Here is a 17,342-nt window from a genome sequence, read left to right as displayed (position 1 = left end):
CAGTCCCTTTTCTTCCATAGAGAAAGATCACAGAAAATGTGAAGAAATTGAAACATAGCTAAAAGTGTGTGTGGCCTTTTCTTCCTTACAGAAAGTTCTTTGTTTACCACTTAGGCAATTGTTATTAATCACTTTAAGATCAGTTTTAGGAATATAATGAATGTTATTGCTTATAACTGTGTGAGATAATCAGAAGTTACCTTAAAGCCTCAGTCATTAATATCTCATCTTAAAAGACAGTGTGAATGAGATGATTTAAACAGTTTCACTAAGAATCTGCTGGTTGTAAGAAAAAGTGTTTGGGAACAGAGGAAGTGATTCATCTGGTTAAAGCACTTGCCATGTAAGTCTGCCAGCCAGAGTTTGATTCCCTAGGACACACGAGATGGAAGGAGGGAACAGACTCCTACGAGTTGTCCTCCGACCACCACACACATCATGCAGTCACAGCTCAACAATAATTAAGTTTTTAAAAGTAAGAGGGTTTTTATTACTTTAGTACAACACGGAGCACACACATATACACACCAGATATCAGTTACTCATATTTATTTCTTTCTCTTCCAACAATATGATAGTTTCACCTCTCCTTCCCAAGAATTTGAATAAATACAGTAAGAGCAAGTAAGTCTGGAATTGGTCAATTTTAAAATTTGATTGATGATACTTATGTTAAATGTAATATAGTTTAAAATGTTATAGTTGTTAAAAATAGAAGTATGTGGTGAGCTTGTCAGTAGTATTTAATATCACAAAATAGTAAGCTGTGTACATATCAGATCTGTAAGAATGTGTTTATTGCTGATGTTTCGGAGGTAGATTACCAGCACTGGTAGTAAATGCTGTTCTTACTGTTTCAGTGGTTAGGTTCAGTTCATCCGCATTCACGTACACCTTATGGGCTCCAGGTTCCTGATTTGCTACCACTCTAATATGATCTTGGCAGCAGCAACTCTGTCTTAGTCACTGTAGAAAATTTTCATTCCTTGACCTTAATATTCATAACCACCCCCACTGACCATTTGGTTTCTTGGTTTCTTTGTCACTGTTGGACTTCATCAGTCCCTTAAAATATACATAATGTCAACATCTGGAATGATGCTTCTCAGGCAGTCATCCAACCTGCTGGACAGCTCTGTGCAGTCAGAAATCTGCTTATTCACTTATTTGTTTCAATAGGGAAAACTACCTTCTAATTTTTTTCCTGTTCTTCTCATAAATGATTTTCATATAACATGCAGAGCACACACCTGTCCGTTGAGAACAGAATTACCAGGCTTTGATTCTTAGTAGTGGTTCCTTCTTTGAGGCAAATATGAGAGTTGCTTTTGGTAATTACTCAGACTTTAAAAATAACTACTTGCTAATACTTTCAAGAAGGTTCAATGTAAGGTAATCATTTAGGAATATGAGAAGGAAAATCAATTTTAAAAGAACAAGGCAAGGTAGATTAGTGATAGAGCATGTGCCTAGCATACCGAAGGTCCAAGTTAAGTCCCCAGCACCACCTACAAACACACTCTCAAGCACATAAGCAAAGCAAAACTAATTTCTACTCTTTTTGATTGGAGCCTGGACAATTTTCTTTGATCTGTGTGTGTGTGTGTGTGTGTGTGTGTGTGTGTGTGTGTGTGTGTGTGTGTGTGTGTATCTTACATCGTATATGACAGAGTTGTTGAGACCTACCTGTTTAAAGATATTTTTATTCTTGAACAATTTCATACATATATAGAGTGTACCTTAATCATATCCACCCAGTCTCTCCTCCATTCCACTGTCCTCACACACTCCCAACATGTGTCCCTCCCACCTTTGTGTCCTCCTCTTGTTTTCAAACCCACTGAGTCCGATTTGTGCTGCCAGCGTCAGCATGGGCAACCTACTGTCCGTCATACACCAAAGAAAAATGGCCCCCATCCCAGTTTACTTTGCTCTGTGGTCCATGCAGATTTTTTTATAATGCCTACTCATGTGCCAAATGCACTGATGTGCTCATAAATTATATTGATGGTGAATCGATTCATGGTATACATGAGCCAGTGCCTAGGCAGGTTGTTTGAGGTGTGTTAACACTTTAATCCTTAGTTAATAATATAGCCTGATACAAATATGCTATTGTATTATTTAAGTCTGGTGCCGTGGAACATTTTACAGAATATATTCTGCTTTGAACAGAGTAAATTTCTTAATGGTCTCCTTAGAAAGAGCATACCAGCCGAACATCAGTGCTGGTTCAAGAATCCACTAATAGAGAGTAGTGCCTTGACCTGTGGGTTAGAGAAATCTCTATCACTGAAAGCAAGAGTGATTATAATCCAACAAGCTTAGATACAAATTTTAGTAGACCGTATGTGTACCTTGATTGTGATACTTTCATTAAACTCACTTGCTGCAGAACCAAATGTATAAAACTAAGTCAAATTGAACAAGTTGTGAAATGGTGTTATTTTAGCATTTTGAGTTGCCTGTTGAGTTCACTGAAAGTTACATGTGTACTAGATGTCGGTAAGTAATGCTTGTGCATGAATGAAAAGGCATATTATTTATTGAACTTGATTTAACTATTCTTTATGCCATATAGGCATATCCTCATATCATTGTAAATAGAAAGTATATTACAAATGTAGAAAATTAATGTGTGTTAAATAGCATGCTTTCAAAGTTAAAGACCTAGAAAACAAGGTGTGGGTGGTACATACCTGTGTCTTGGAAGTAATGGCTAGATGATCAGACGGTCATATTCAGCTGTATATGAATATATACAGGAGGCCAGGCTGGACTATATTAGACCCTGCCTTGAAAGGGATAAAAAGCTAATGTGGATAACCAATGCAGTACTTATCCTTAACATTTTACCTAGAATTTTCAAAGCACAGATAAGAGAGTCATTGGTTATTTTGCATATACAAAAAGAAATAATTTATTCTACTTGTTTAAATACCACATTACTATTTTTCTCTTGGTACCTTTCTTCTTTCTCCTTTCTTTTTTTCCCTTTTTCTTTTTTTATACTTTCCCATTTTTCCTCCCTTGTGGAATCTTCTCCTCTGTTTCATAAATCTGAAGTATGTTTGCTACATAGTAAACCATTTCCTATTTTAATGAAAGTCTTGAAGTTTACTTTTTAGAGGAGTGTGTTGCTGAAGAAAACTACACCGAAGTGATGAAGGTAATTGCAGCTAATGTCTGACTGTGTGCATTTAAAGTAATGTCAGACTGGGGAGCAATGCTCTTCATTAGGTGCTCGTCGAAGCTGAGATGCCTCGTATAAAACAAGGCAGAGGACCTGCACATCAAAGTGTAATTTGAACTCTGGTTTTTATGTAGTTTGAGAATGCTTAATGGAAGAGAACTAAAAATTTACTTTCTTCCCAAATACACTGTTATTTTCAAGTTTTTATTTTTTTTCTTCCATGTCTTCTGTGTGTTATATATGATGGATTAGTTTTATTGCTTTGGAATGTTTTGACAACATTTGTATTAAATACTGTTATAGTTCATGTTTTGTGTAATCAGGAGCATTTTTCCCTGAACTGCAGTTAATCCTAAGGCAACCAAAATTTATTGAATGAAACATTATATTTTAGGCTATAACATCGTGCTCTTCGACTCTCCTCTATTCGGTAATTATTCATGAAGCCATGTTTATCTTCTTAGCCACAGAGCATCCTCCTTTGCTAGTACTAGATAACATATAACTTCACTAACGTCTTTGATTACAGGATGTATTTTTTTTCCCAGATCTCTACCATCATGTCCATTTTTTAGTTTGGGCATGTTGTTATTTAAATTATACAAGGGTTATATCAATCTTGTTTTGTTTTGTTTTTGGAGACTGGGTCTCTCTACATTGGACTATCCTGGCACTATGTAGACAAGGCTGAGTCTTAAACTCACAGAGAGAGATCCACCTACCTGTCTTTCCAGTACTACATCTAGTTCATATTCATATTTGATGGACATAATACTCCCAGAATCCTGTTTAAAGGTCACGATGACCAAGGCTGGTCTTGGCAGTACTGCTTTTGCCTTACCTGTGCTGCTTATAAATGCTTCTTCAGTGTTGTCACAAGTCTACAAAGGACTTCTACACATGACAGCCTAGAGGGGAAAAAAGACAGAAGCAAGGAGCTGACTAGTTAAAATGAATTATTTTGAGGGGTGTGGTGGAATATACTTATAATCCCAGTACTCAGGAGTCTGAGGCAGGAGGATTATAAGAAGCCAGCCAGAGCCTTTTTTTTTTTAAATTCCTTCCTGGTCTTGGTTTATTGTTTCCCAACAGAGTGCCCATTATAGAACATGATTACAATTTTAGCACTGCCACAGAGACATAGTGCTTCATAACAAACAGGAACACATGATTGTCTACTTAGACAAAGGGATTCTAAGTCTACCTCCTCCTGGCTTGTAGACCTGAGGTGATGTGGTGAGACCTCTGTGGGCCAGCCTAGTTCAACATGGTTTTAAGGATGAGCCTCTCTCCACCCTTTCCCAGGAGTGTTTTAGGGACTTTCCCAATGGCTTCTTGTGACTGTGATGTGCAGCAAAGAGTTCGTTGTAGATAACAAGCATGAAGCCCCTGCCTCTGTCACAAAGAATGCTGGGCCAGGCCCCCTTTGAAGAAGGCCTTCCCTCCTTTGTCATTGTAGATCTTCCTACAGCAATACAGGCTACCTGTACATGATGTCGGCTGCTTCTCCTGCAGACTGCAACATTACGTGTGTGTCTCTGCACATGGTCGAAGGAGTAGGACATAACACAGACTGCAGCAGTCACCACCTGTGTGACCAACTCACCGTAGTGTGGTGCGCATGTTCTTAGAGTCAGGGAGCATGCACTTGGTGATAGCACACACCTTGAAGAAGATGGCATAGAAAACACTGATGCCCTAGATGGATACATTGAAGCCCTGCCATAGGTCGCAAGTGCCGTTTGACTTGTGGATCCAATGGTAGTTGCCCATGTCAGCCTACAGGCAGGCTCGGGTGAAGTCCAGCAGGTAAACGAAGCACTGGGAGGTGGCTCTAGACTCCAAATTTTGATGCAGCCCAGAAACACCTGTTTGTATTTATCCTTAAATGCTAAGCTGAGAACTTTTGCATGAGGAAGCAGCTGATGACTGACCAGGTTTCTACATCAGAAGGACAACCTCACCCTGTACTGGGCTCTGTGTGTTATCAGCCTTAATCAGCTTGCTGGAATGTTGCACCCAACTATAGTGGCATTGTTGGGTATTAGGATGCCTGGAGGCAGAGGTAAACCTCATCTATGCACCCATCTGGAAGTGACCCCAGAACTCTAAGAGGAACCAAGGATTCCTCACTTGTTCAAGTTCGGAGACCGTATCTTTAAAAAAAAAAAGTAGTGGTGACGTGTACCTTTAATCCCAGCACTGGGAAGCAGAGGCAGGTAGATCTCCGTGAGTTCAAGGCCAGAGCTGTTACACATAGAAACTCTGTCTTTAAAAGACAGAAACAACGAAAGAAAGAAAGAGAGAGGGAGGGAGAGAGAGAGAAAGAAAAAGAAAGGAAAAAAAGAAAGAAAGGAAGGAAGGAAGGAAGGAAGGAAGGAAGGAAGGAAGGAAGGAAGGAAGGAAGGAAGGCAATTCACAGTGACTGGGTCTTACAAAAATACTGTTGTTGACAAGAAAAGGCACTCATAAAGTGGAAAGGTCACATGTGATGTAGTAAGTGTGACTCTGGGGCTCAGAGGTTAAAACTCTTGCAGGAAGACCCTGAGTTAGGTTCCTAGCACTCATTGGGGCAGCTAACAACCATCTCTAATTATAACTCCGAGCTTTCTGGCCATCAGTGTGCATGCACTCAAATTAATCCTGATTAACAGCATGTATTTTGGTAAACTTTCATCTTAAAACTAACATTTTGGCAGGGCAGTGGTGGCACACACCTTTAATCCCAGCCTTCCAGAGGCAGGTGGCCTCCATGAGTTCAATGCCAACCTGGTCTAGAGTTCGTTCCACAGCAGCTGGGCTACACAGAGAAACCCTGTCTCAAAAAACAAAGGAAAAAAAGCCTAACATCGTGTACTTTAAAATTTTTCAGCTACATTTTAGTTATTAAGTCATAAAATACTACATGACTTTTGACAAACAGGCAAAGTTTCTTCTATTCTCATTCAGAATTGTTTGCTCTGCTGTTCATTCTGTTAGGGGAAATGTGAAAATGTTCTGAATTGATGATGGTAAGAATAGTTCTCTAACCTTTGCAGGCTCTCGACTGCTTTTGATTTTTTTAAATATAATTATTTTGAAGTAACTCATACTTAGTCATTTTACAAAGCTTGCGACTTGCCCCAAGAGGATTCATCACTCTTACCAAATCTTATGAGTAAAAATTAAAATGTGTGGCAGGGAACAGTGTCTTGATCTCTCTTGTAAGTTTTGTACTAGTCACACCTGAGTACTCAACAGCCTTGTTGGGTTGTTACTTTTAATAGCGTACATATCACTCAGTTAAAATACTATTCAATGAGTTTTTCAGAATATCACATATTCATGCAACTATCAAAATTATAAATTTCACATTTTCATCTCGCAAAGAGGAAATTGCATGTTCTTTAGCCATTATTGACCTCCCCGCTTACTGCAGCCACTAGTTTATTTTCTCTGTCTGTGCTTTTTGTCTGTTCTGGACATTGTAAGAAATTAGAGGGATATATAATACAGATGACTTTGTGTCTGACATCTTTTCACTTGCATAATGTCTCAGGTTCATGCATGCTGTGGGTCACAATTGCTCATTTAGAGCAATGGGGTCTTTGTATGGTCCAGTGTACAGCTATTGCCCACTGATAGACATTTGGATTGTTTTCCCTTTGAGACTATTACGAAGCTACTATGAATGTAATAATGAATGATTATGCACAATTTTTTATGGTGATCATTTTGTTCTTTTCTGAGGGTATTTAAAGAGGCCAATATACAGGTTATATGCTGAGTTTAGTGTTTTGAAGTACTGTGGGTGTATTTTCCAAAGCATCTTCACTGTATTCCTACCCATAATAACTGAGGGTGCCAGCAGCCTGGCCAGTGCTTAGTCTCTGTCGTTTTCATCCCAGCACTGTTCCCTGACCACATTGTGGTTTTGATCTGCATTTCTCTGACTAGTGACACTGCTAAGAATCTTCCCATGTGCTTAAGTCGTTATTTGTGTCAGCCGTTGTGTTTTCTTAGGAGAATTTAGATTACTGACATTTGTTTATTTGTTTATTCAGTTAGTTATGGGTAGGATGGTGTTTTGATACAGGCTTTTAGTCCAGTAGCCTAGGCCCTAACCCTAACCCTGCTTTGTAGTTGAGGAATGACCTTGAACTCTGCCTCTACTTGATTATAGGTATACATCATTATACCCAGCTACCTTTGTTCATTTTTACTTATTTAGTTAGTTACTAGTTGTGTGTGTGTGCGTGTGTGTGTGTGTGTGTGTGTGTGTGTGTGTGTGGACACACATGCCACAGTGCAATGTGGGGGTTAGGGAAACCCTTGTGCATCAGTTCTGTCCTTTAGCTTCTGTGGGTTATAGGAATCAAACTCATGTCCTTAGGATTGTGCAGCAAGCACCATTATCTGCTGAGCTCTATTCAGCCCCTTTGATCATTTTTGTATTGTTTTGTTTTTTTGAGAAAGGGTTTCTTTGTGTAACAGCCTTGGCTATCCTGGAACTCACTCTGTAGACCTGGCTGGCCTTGAACTCACAGAGATCTGCTTGTTTCTGTTGGGATGAAAGGTGTGTACCACTGCCAACCGGTCCCTTCAATCATTTTAAAAATAATGTTGTCTCTCTGTTGTTTTGAGAATTCTTTATATATTCTAAATACTAGTCTTATAGATGTATAATTTGCAAATATTTCCTCTTTTTCTGCGGCTTTTCTTTCTTTTTTTTTAAATGGTGTCATTTGAAGCCCAAACTTTTCAATCTTTGGTGAACTTTCTTTGTTCCTCATGCTTTTTATTTTTATTTTTTCATAGCTAAGGAAATCTGATCTAACCTTGTTGATCCAAGGTCACAGGCTTCTTCCTCAGTTTTCTTATAAGAGTTTTGTGCCTTTACTTCATTCCTTTTCTCTGATGTTTCTTAATAGTCAGGTGGTTTGTTTTTAAACTTGCTGATCTGGAGATCATATCAGCAGTCAAATCTCTGAAATACCACTTCTTTTTTAAAGCTGCTTCAAAAATTGAACAGAAATTTTCATATAATCTCTTAATGGTTCATTGAGATCCTTTGAAAAAAATTATATACGTCATCAAAAAACAATATCCCCATACGGTAAATTTCAGCATCATTGTAAAACTATTGGAGCATGTATGGAGGAGTGGGCGTAAATGGTCTGTTTCTCTGCAGAGTCACGGGGTCTTGGCCAGGTTTAGACTCAATTGTCTCCTGGGGAAGACAGTTGACTGGCCTTCAGAGCAGTCCCACTTCTGAGGCCACAGCTGCTTTTACTCAGGCGTTTCCCCTCACTACTTTATTTGTACAAATTGAAAGTGCATCTAATTTATTTTATGTTAACATCCATAAAGATAAAAACTCATGCAAAACTACCATTTGACTTTCCAGAAGAAAATAAATTATTAATTAGTTACATTATTCTTGTATTCACCTAACTTTTCTAGTATGACTTTCAATAAAATTAGTAAAAATGTTAAAGCTTTTAAGTAAGATAAAACTTCCCCTATGATTCTCTTAGTATGACCGAATTCTTTGGAGAGAGATCTTTAGCATATTTTAATCATTTCTAGAATCATTGATAGTACTATGGATCTTCTTCTCTGGCCATGCTACTAAAAATTTCATTAAAAAAAAATTAAAGTGGTGCTAGGGTACTGGCCCAGTTGGGAAAGTATTCGACGCATAAATATGAGATCTAAGTTCAGATCCTTAGCACCCATATAAACCAGATGTGGCTGTGTGTTGCTGTAAACTTACTTCAGAGTACTCCTGAGGTCACTGGCCAGCTAGGCGAAGTGAAACATGGAGCTCCTGGTTCTGTGAGATACCCTGTCTCTGAATGTAAGGTGGGACTGGAGAGATGGCTCAGTGTTAAAAGCACTGGCTATTACCTGTATTACAAATATTCCAGTGTTTGTATTACTGGAGTAATTACCAATACTCCAGAGGACCTGACTTTGTTTCCCAGCACAGCTGTGGTGGTTCACATCCATCTGTAACTCCAGTCTCAAAGGATCCAGTGCCCTCTTTGGGCCTCCACGGAAACCAGAAACGCACATGGTACACAGCATGCATGCAGGCACAAGGCTGATAAAAATAAATGAATAAAAAATTTAAAAGGAAGGTGGAGAAGTGATTTTTAAAAATATCTAGATATACACCTTTGGCCTATGTGTATACATGAATGCACTACACATACTCACACAGTAAAGAAAATATTTTCAAGGACCCCCATCTCTTCTATCAGTGGGCTCAGCATCAAATTCAGTCCTCAGGAGTCAACCATGCTACCCTGTACCACGTACTATTTAGTGAAAGGATGTTGCTTTAACTATTATGTGAAAAAATCTATTTGGCACTGGCTAGACAGAATTATAATAAATATAATAATTTCAATGAGACAAAACAAACTTTAAGCCAGTTGTGAGGATGTATTTTATTTAATCATCATCTCTATTAAGACTGCTGCTCTAGAGATTAAGTGTTCCTGACTGTAATAATGGCAGCCTTTCAAATGCTAATTATTATTTCTTGTTGGTGTTAAAAATATTAAAAGTAGACTTCAGGCTCTTTTAGCAGAACTACTCAGCATGCTTGTTTTTAAGTCTCCATTTTCCTCCATAACGGATAAAGGAATCTCATTGCTTCTCTTCCTGGTTTCCCACCAGAGAATGTTTACTGTAAAGTCCTAAGCATGGATTTAAACTGCTCTGTTATTTTTATTTAATGGATCTTGTAATGGTGTATATTCTTAAGCTAATTTAAATATGAACCTGCTTCTGAAAAGCATGTGATGCAAAATTTGACATGCATGAGTATATCTTGAGCGCCATGTGCCTGTGACAGTTTGAAGCCTGTCACGTTGCTGTTGGGAAAGTCTGGCAGCACGTCCTGTGTAAAGCTTTGATTTTGTGCCATGAGCACTTAATTGAATTAATAAAGTATCAAAGGAAACTGAAGGTGGAATGTTAATTACATTGATTCTCACTGTAATTGGTTCTATAGAAACCACTATCCTTTTCATTTAGTAGTGGTTTAAAAGTGAGGAATGAAAAGAGTTAGGCTTGTTACCACCTACTGCATTATTTATTTTACATTTTAAGTATTATCTTATTATTTTAGCATAATAATTATTCATAGATAATATTTCCCAGCTTATCAGATTGAGAAACAGGCTCCGATTGCTGGATATCATGTAGATTCCCTACTTTGTGCTAGGAGTTGGGATTCCAATCAAAGTTGTTTATTCTACTACAGTCTGCATGCTAGCCCTTAGCTAGGTTTTGTTATCCACTAATTTCTATCAAGTACTGTTATTCCAGGTCCCTGTGAATGCTGAAATGTTATTATCTCTTTCTTCATTAAAAAAATAGTAAGATTCTATTTTAAGCTGGAAGTTTAATGGCCATCTATATTTCACCTTGGTTTTCATCGTCTTTTGAAATGTGTTTTAAAGTTTACATTCAATGCAATGGCTGCTTTTCTTTATACCTACTGGGGCATCTTTCACTCTTAAAACTTAAACTTACATCTACTTCTTAGGGGTTTTTGTTCTTGTTCTGTTTTTGTTCTTGTTGGTAAGAAGTTCAGGTTTGGTTTGTTTTAATCTAGTGGTCCTGGGAGATCCAACCTTGTCATGGTAGGCAAGTGCTTTATAACTGAGCTGTGTGTGACCTGAGTCCTCATAGTGAAGTTTTGTGCCCTGACTTCAGGGTATTTCCTCACAGTACATAGTTTGCGTTTCTGCTCTCACTACTGCTGTGTTACAGTTGCTTACAAATAGTTCCATCTATGCATGTGTTAGCATAATTATGCCCTTTTAAGTACATTGCAGACCTTTTGGAGGTGGGGGGTTGTGGTTTTTAAAGACAGAGTCTCACTGCTTAGCTCTGGCCATTCTGGAACTCACCATGTAGACCAGACTGACCTCAAACTCACAGAGATCTACCTGCATCAGTCTCCTGAGTGCCGAGATTAAAGGCGTGCACCACCACCACCTGGCACATTATAGATCTTTAATGAAAACTCCTAATATGATTTACTAGAGATCCTAGACTATAACCACAGTCCTGCTTAGATAATTCTCCCTTTTCTTCTCCCCATGCTTTTGTTACAAGCAGTCTTAAAACATCATTGTTCTTTGCAATTCTGTTTATGCCGGTCATTGTGATGTCTTACCATTATGAATAGAATAGCATCAGCTTTGTGGTTTACTGTGGAGTCTTTCACTGGAGTAGGAGAAATTTCACTGCTAGCAAGAAAATTTGGTGAACCTAGTAATTGTTGCAGTTTTTAATTTTGGAAGGTAGCTTTTGTGCAGAATTTAACATGTTTACAGGTTTTTTTATTTATTAAGGATTTTTATTTAAAGCACTTATTCTACTACCTTCCAATTAAATTTTTTGGTGATAATATAAAAATAGTTTTTGTCTAAAAAACGAGAGCAGTCTTGGTCATTTCTGCACACTTCTGTAAGTCCTAGATGCAATTCTTACCATATAGTTCTTGTTACCTGATTAATAAATTATAATTACATTCTCAACTAATTGCTAATTCCAATTCTAGTTTAATATAGCTTGATTTTTTTCTTGACCTTTTAAAATACCTGCAATTCATAATAAAAATCCTCTGCAGTAGTTGAACAACAAACCCCCATCTCATCTGTGTTGTTTGGGCTTCCCTTTCTATTTTCCTTACTTTCCTTTCTCATTTCTCATCCTTTTTAAATATCCAACCCAGTCTAGCTTCAAACTTTGATCCTCCTGCCTCAGCTTCCTGACTGTTGAGATTATAGGTTTAATACCACCATACCCAAATAGTCTTTGTTACATTTTGTTTTTTTAGTTAGAATGTACAAAATAATGAGTTTCATTGTGACATTTTGGTGTGTACATATAATAATTTGATATTATTCACTCATTCAGAGCAATCCTTCTAAATCATGTAAACATTACTGATAAATGCCCCTATTTAACCACTCTTTTTAAAGGGTCTCAAGACCAACACATGTAAAATAGCCGGTGACATCAACACTTTTTGCTGTAGCTGGGACAAAGCAACGTGTGTGTGTGTGTGTGTGTGTGTGTGTGTGTGTGTGTGTGTGTGTGTGTGTACTGTCAGTATCTGTTTCTTCAGCCTAACCAGGGGCCCTAGCATGTACATCTAAGGCTTCTAGAGGAAAAGATGTTGATTTTGGCCTTTGCTTGTATTTGTGGGGCTGGGATTGAACCAAGCACTCAAATGCCAGGTAAGTACTATATCACTGTGCTGCTCTCACAGCAACACTCTTGTCCGTTTGGTTGTAATTCATGTCACTGGGAGATGTTAAACCTTTGGGGGACTACTCTTAGTAAATTCTGTGCAGACTTCAGTAAATCAGGCCCCTCTCATCATTAGGTTCTGCCTGATAGAAGTTTCAAGTAGAAGTCGTTCTAAGACACTGTTTTTTCTTACCTTTGATTTAAAGCTGTTTCTAAGTTTTGCTGTCCTGAGCATTATTGTTATGTGACAAACTTTCCCTGGGGAGACGCAACACACAGGTCTACTCACCCTAGATAGGACCCAATGACAGATCAATGTCCAAGTTCATGAACCGGTAAGCTTTATTGGGGTTATTTACGGAATGGGTGAGGGGTTACATAGAAGAGCAGAAATGACTCAGACAGCTGCATCACCATTGCCTGTCCCAGCATGAATGACAGCTCATAAAAGTTGAGAACCTGGGACACACTGAACATCCTGCAGACAGTTGATAGAGTGTCCTTCCCAGGTGCCTCAGTTGATCTAAACCTCTTTTAGTTAACTGGTCTGCTTTCAGAGTCACCTTCGCAGTTCATCTTGTCTGAATCTCTTTAACTCAGCTTTCCTTCCATAGAGAAAGACTCCCAGCTTTTACTGCTTGCTCTGACAGAGAGGGGCCTAGAGAATCTGGTTAGTTTCAGGGACTTCCTGAAGTTATTTTGAATTGTTTACTTTCCTGCTTGAGCTTCTCTGCAGGATGGAATGTTTTAGGCTCATCTCTACACAATTGTGTGTATTTGTATATGTAGTTACTTTCAAAAAGTTGGCCATTGTGGCCATGGTTCTCTAATGAATGACAGAACCACGGTTCTATAATGAATGATACAGCACTGCCAGCTAGCTCTTTATCACATCAGAATCTCACCTTAAATTTTTTGTTGCATTTAGTCTAATAAATGCCTGAAACTCAGACTTGATCTTAGTTTGCAAGAATGTGCCTCTTGCACACTTTTTGTTTTCTAATTTCTAACGTACTAGACTACTAGAGCAAGCTAGAGTTGTGCTGTCAACACTGATTTGGTATTGATTGATCTACTTGACTGGGTTTGATAGACTTTTTCTTTTGCGTTTTATTTGTGATCCATGCAAACAACACTTTCTTTGGAGTATTGGTTACCATTTTATGATATTGAGTTAAGGTGTGTTAGTGTAACTGAGGGAGTGAAAACAGGAGCTATTCTGAGAAATAATGGGGCATTTTTTTCAATGATGAAATCAGAATTTCTTTAAATGTTAACTTGTTAACATGTCTGTTTGGCCTGTTTTCCTGTTTAGCCTGTTGTTTTTTAAATAATTTTGATGTCACTCAGCCACCTCATGTTTCTGCTGTTAATTAGGTATGAATGAGAACCAAACCTTCTAGAGTTTACTGTGATGTTGCTTGTTGTAAGTGGGCTGCTTGTTTGTCCCGGCCACCCAGAACTGAAATAGTCACACAGAAACCATATTATTTATATCACTGCTTGGTCCATTGGCTCTAGCTTCTTATTGATTAACTCTTACATATTAATTTAACCCATTTCTATTAATTTGTGTATCACCATGTGGCTGTGGCTTACTGTCCATCTCTGGCGGGGCGACATGGCTTCTCCCTGACTCCTCCCTTCTCTTTCCCAGTATTCAGTTTAGTTTTCCCCACCTAGCTCTGTAGAGGGAAATCCCACATCAGTTGCTGACTTCAGCTCCAACTAGTATATTCTGCGGGCCTCTCTTAGGTGGGAATACATTGCTGCCCTTCCACACTCATCCCCTCCCCTCTCACCCTCTCACCCTGTCCAGGCTATCTCACCAAGGCTTGTTTTGCCACCTGCCCTCATTTCATCTCCTACCTAGACTGTCCCCATGCTGCTTGCTTTCCATGAGTCTGGAGAAGGCTCTTTCATCATGTCACTTCCTTTACTAAACCGTCTTAAAAGCTTCTTGGTGACCTGGAAGACAGACAGCCCTAAGTGGGTGGTGACGACTTAAGTGATTACCTTAGTCCCTTTTTGTTTCTTTTTTTCCTGGGGCTCTACTAACTTTATTATCTTTGTGTAATTTAATATATAATAAACTGTAGGCTTTATAAATAAGTGAAAGGAACCAAATTAGTTGTAATATGTATTGCTGGATTTTTGTTTTGTACACTTTACCTTTATAATGACCACAAATTCTCAGCTATAATTCTATAAATGGGTTTTATAAATTATAAAATTCCTATAAACCTATAAAAATGGGTTCACATACCATTTTTAACTTTTATTATATATCCACTGAATTGCTTATATTTACATTTTTTCTTCATGTTTTAGCTTTTATTAGCTTTTAAAATGATAAGTGTTTCAAAAACACTGAGAACTTCCTCTGATTAAAAGCATATATATATTTCTCCCCAAAGAGGTATTTGAAGTCATTTTCTTAGGTTAAACGTATTTTTGTTCATAGACATTTTGTGATTTTTTTTATTCCAGGAGGCTTAAAATTGAAACATAACAGTTGAGGTGAAAAGAAATACGTTTCGTTCTCTTAATTTGTCTGTTTGTGTTTATCACAGTCCTCAGACAAAAGAGATGGGGGATGTTGAGCTGGTATTGCACACCATCTGTAATCCCAGCACTCTTGAGGCAGAGTGGAGGCAGGATGGTAAGTTACAGGCTAGCCTGAGCTACTTGACTGCAGAGTTTCTGTACTCTGACCACTGAGGAAAAGAAAATAGTCTTTAAGAGTGGATAGAATATGGAGCTATTAGGAATAAGTCCTTTTGTGCTGATTACCCTGATAACTTCGTCAAACCTTAGAAGTTTGGTAAGAATGCAGTGTTGGCGGATGTCTGTTGCCCGGTGCCACGTCACTCTTACAGGGACTCTTCTAAGAAGAGTCCTTCCTTTTCAGTGCGGTAGTCAACTCCGCTTCTTTTGTTTGGGGTGTTTGTTTTTGAAGAATATTTTTATTTTTGGACAGTTTCATATGAATGCAGAGTTACCTTGATATACCCAGTTTCCTTCTGTATCTTTTTATTTTCTTCTATTTTTTTTAAGTAACTCACTCAGTTTAGTTAGTGCTGCTGTGCACATAAGTGTGGACATGGTTGCCTGTATTCACATGTGTAGGCATCGCTGCCTATGTGCGTAGGTGTGGGCATCGCTGCCTGTGTGCGTAGGTGTGGGCATCGCTGCCTGTGCACGTAGGTGTGGGCATCGCTGCCTGTGTATGTAGGTGTGGGCATCGCTGCCTATGCGCATAGGTGTGGGCATCACTGGAGCATGACCAACTAACTTACCATCAACCACACACCTAAAGAATATGACTCTCCTTTAGCAGCCAGCAACTGCCAATGGCAGCACGCAGCTCTGGGTGGGACCTACTGAACCCCTTCCCCATCTATGGTGTACCATTGACTGGTTTGAACCTATGCACTTAACCACAGCTGCTCACTCATAAAATCATGAGTACAGCAGCCATGTCCTGTTCAGGGGGCAGCATTTCACAGCGCTCCTCTGAATTGTCTAACCTGTGATGTTCCCTGAGCCTGGAGGTAGGAGGGTTGGTGCAGACCTCTGATTTAGGGAAAGACACTTAGTGACTCATCTCAGTTATGTGTCTTTCCATCACTGCTACTGCAAGAAGCTTCTCTGACCAGTTTAGAGCAGCGCTCATCCATAGATATAAATGTAAACATGTAGAAACCAGTTCAACAGCATGGCCATTTAACAAAACAACAGTCGTGGTTTCTCACTAGGCCAGTGGCTTCCCCAGCCAGGGGTGTTTGACCAGGTTTACAGTCAGACATGGATTCCTTTCTGTAGAGCAGGCCTTGGGTCTGAACTGATCCGAAAGCACTTGGTTACCCCCCAAGAGTCACACCATTATCTCATTGTCTTGAGTATGTCTTGTCTGGCAGGTCAGTATGGTGGCAAGCAGGGACCACCACTGGGTAATACTGTTGATGGTTTTTCTCCCCCAGTGGCCTGTGTAGCACCTTCCAGCACTATGAGAGCTAGCCAGCAGGGAGAAATTTCCAGGTCAGTTCCAAATTGATTTCTCTATGTCCTGCAACCAAAATGTGTGGTGTCTTTAGCAATATGGTCTTACTATCTGGTTATGGTGGGCAACCAGGAGCAATAGCAATATAGCCAGTGTTGTTTTGGTGGTCTCTGGGCCCTTCTTGACTTTTAACTTTCAGGAATGTATCCCACACCTGGCACTGAAACCCTTATCTCTATCAAACCTTGGATGCTTGATCTGAATTCATTGTTATCCAACATCTTGCTCCACTTAACCTGTAACTTTGCTACAGTAGTCTCATTTAAAAACATTTTTAAAGATTTAAAAAAAAAAATGTGTGTGAATATTTTGCCTGTGTGTGTGTGTATATGCACCACATATATGCCTGGTGTCAATGAATGCCAGAAAAGATGTTGAATCCCCTGGAATTGGAATGACGTGGTTGTGAGCCACCTGTGGGTGCTGTGAACTAAACCGTGATCCTCTGCAAGAGCAGCTAGTGCTTTTAACCCCTGAGCCTTATCTCTATGCCCTTAAAAAATTTCCTTTTTAATGCAGTAGTTAGCCAGGGTGTGTTTCTGTATTTGGTGATTGAGTGAAAGCGTTATTAACAAAGCCTTTTGTCCTTATTGGGTAATGAGGATTTGCTATTTGAAATCTAGCTAGTTGATTTTTAAGAGTGTCTGACATTCAATATTTGCATGAGTCTGATTTCTGTGCATTTATTATGTTAACCTTTTTTCCTCAGTGGTAAGCGCATCAGTGATACGGTTATTATGTGTATTTATGATTAAGTCACATCAGAAGACACTAGTGCCAGGACCATGTTTATGATCTGTATGTCGGTAGTTAGCAGCAGCAGCAACA

At 38.9% G+C, this 17,342-nt stretch overlaps 1 protein-coding gene across 6 annotated transcripts in view; it reads left to right on the top strand.

Moving 5' to 3' along the window:
• Positions 1-17,342, top strand: part of Atg5 (autophagy related 5) — a 111,562-nt gene that overhangs the window by 75,851 nt on the left and 18,369 nt on the right. The window lies entirely within an intron of this gene.

The sequence above is a fragment of the Microtus pennsylvanicus genome, chromosome 1 (genome assembly GCF_037038515.1).
Source record: "Microtus pennsylvanicus isolate mMicPen1 chromosome 1, mMicPen1.hap1, whole genome shotgun sequence".
Classification (NCBI taxonomy): domain Eukaryota; kingdom Metazoa; phylum Chordata; class Mammalia; order Rodentia; family Cricetidae; genus Microtus; species Microtus pennsylvanicus.
Note: the sequence above shows the minus strand (reverse complement) of the source record. Positions and strands in the feature narration are given on the sequence as shown.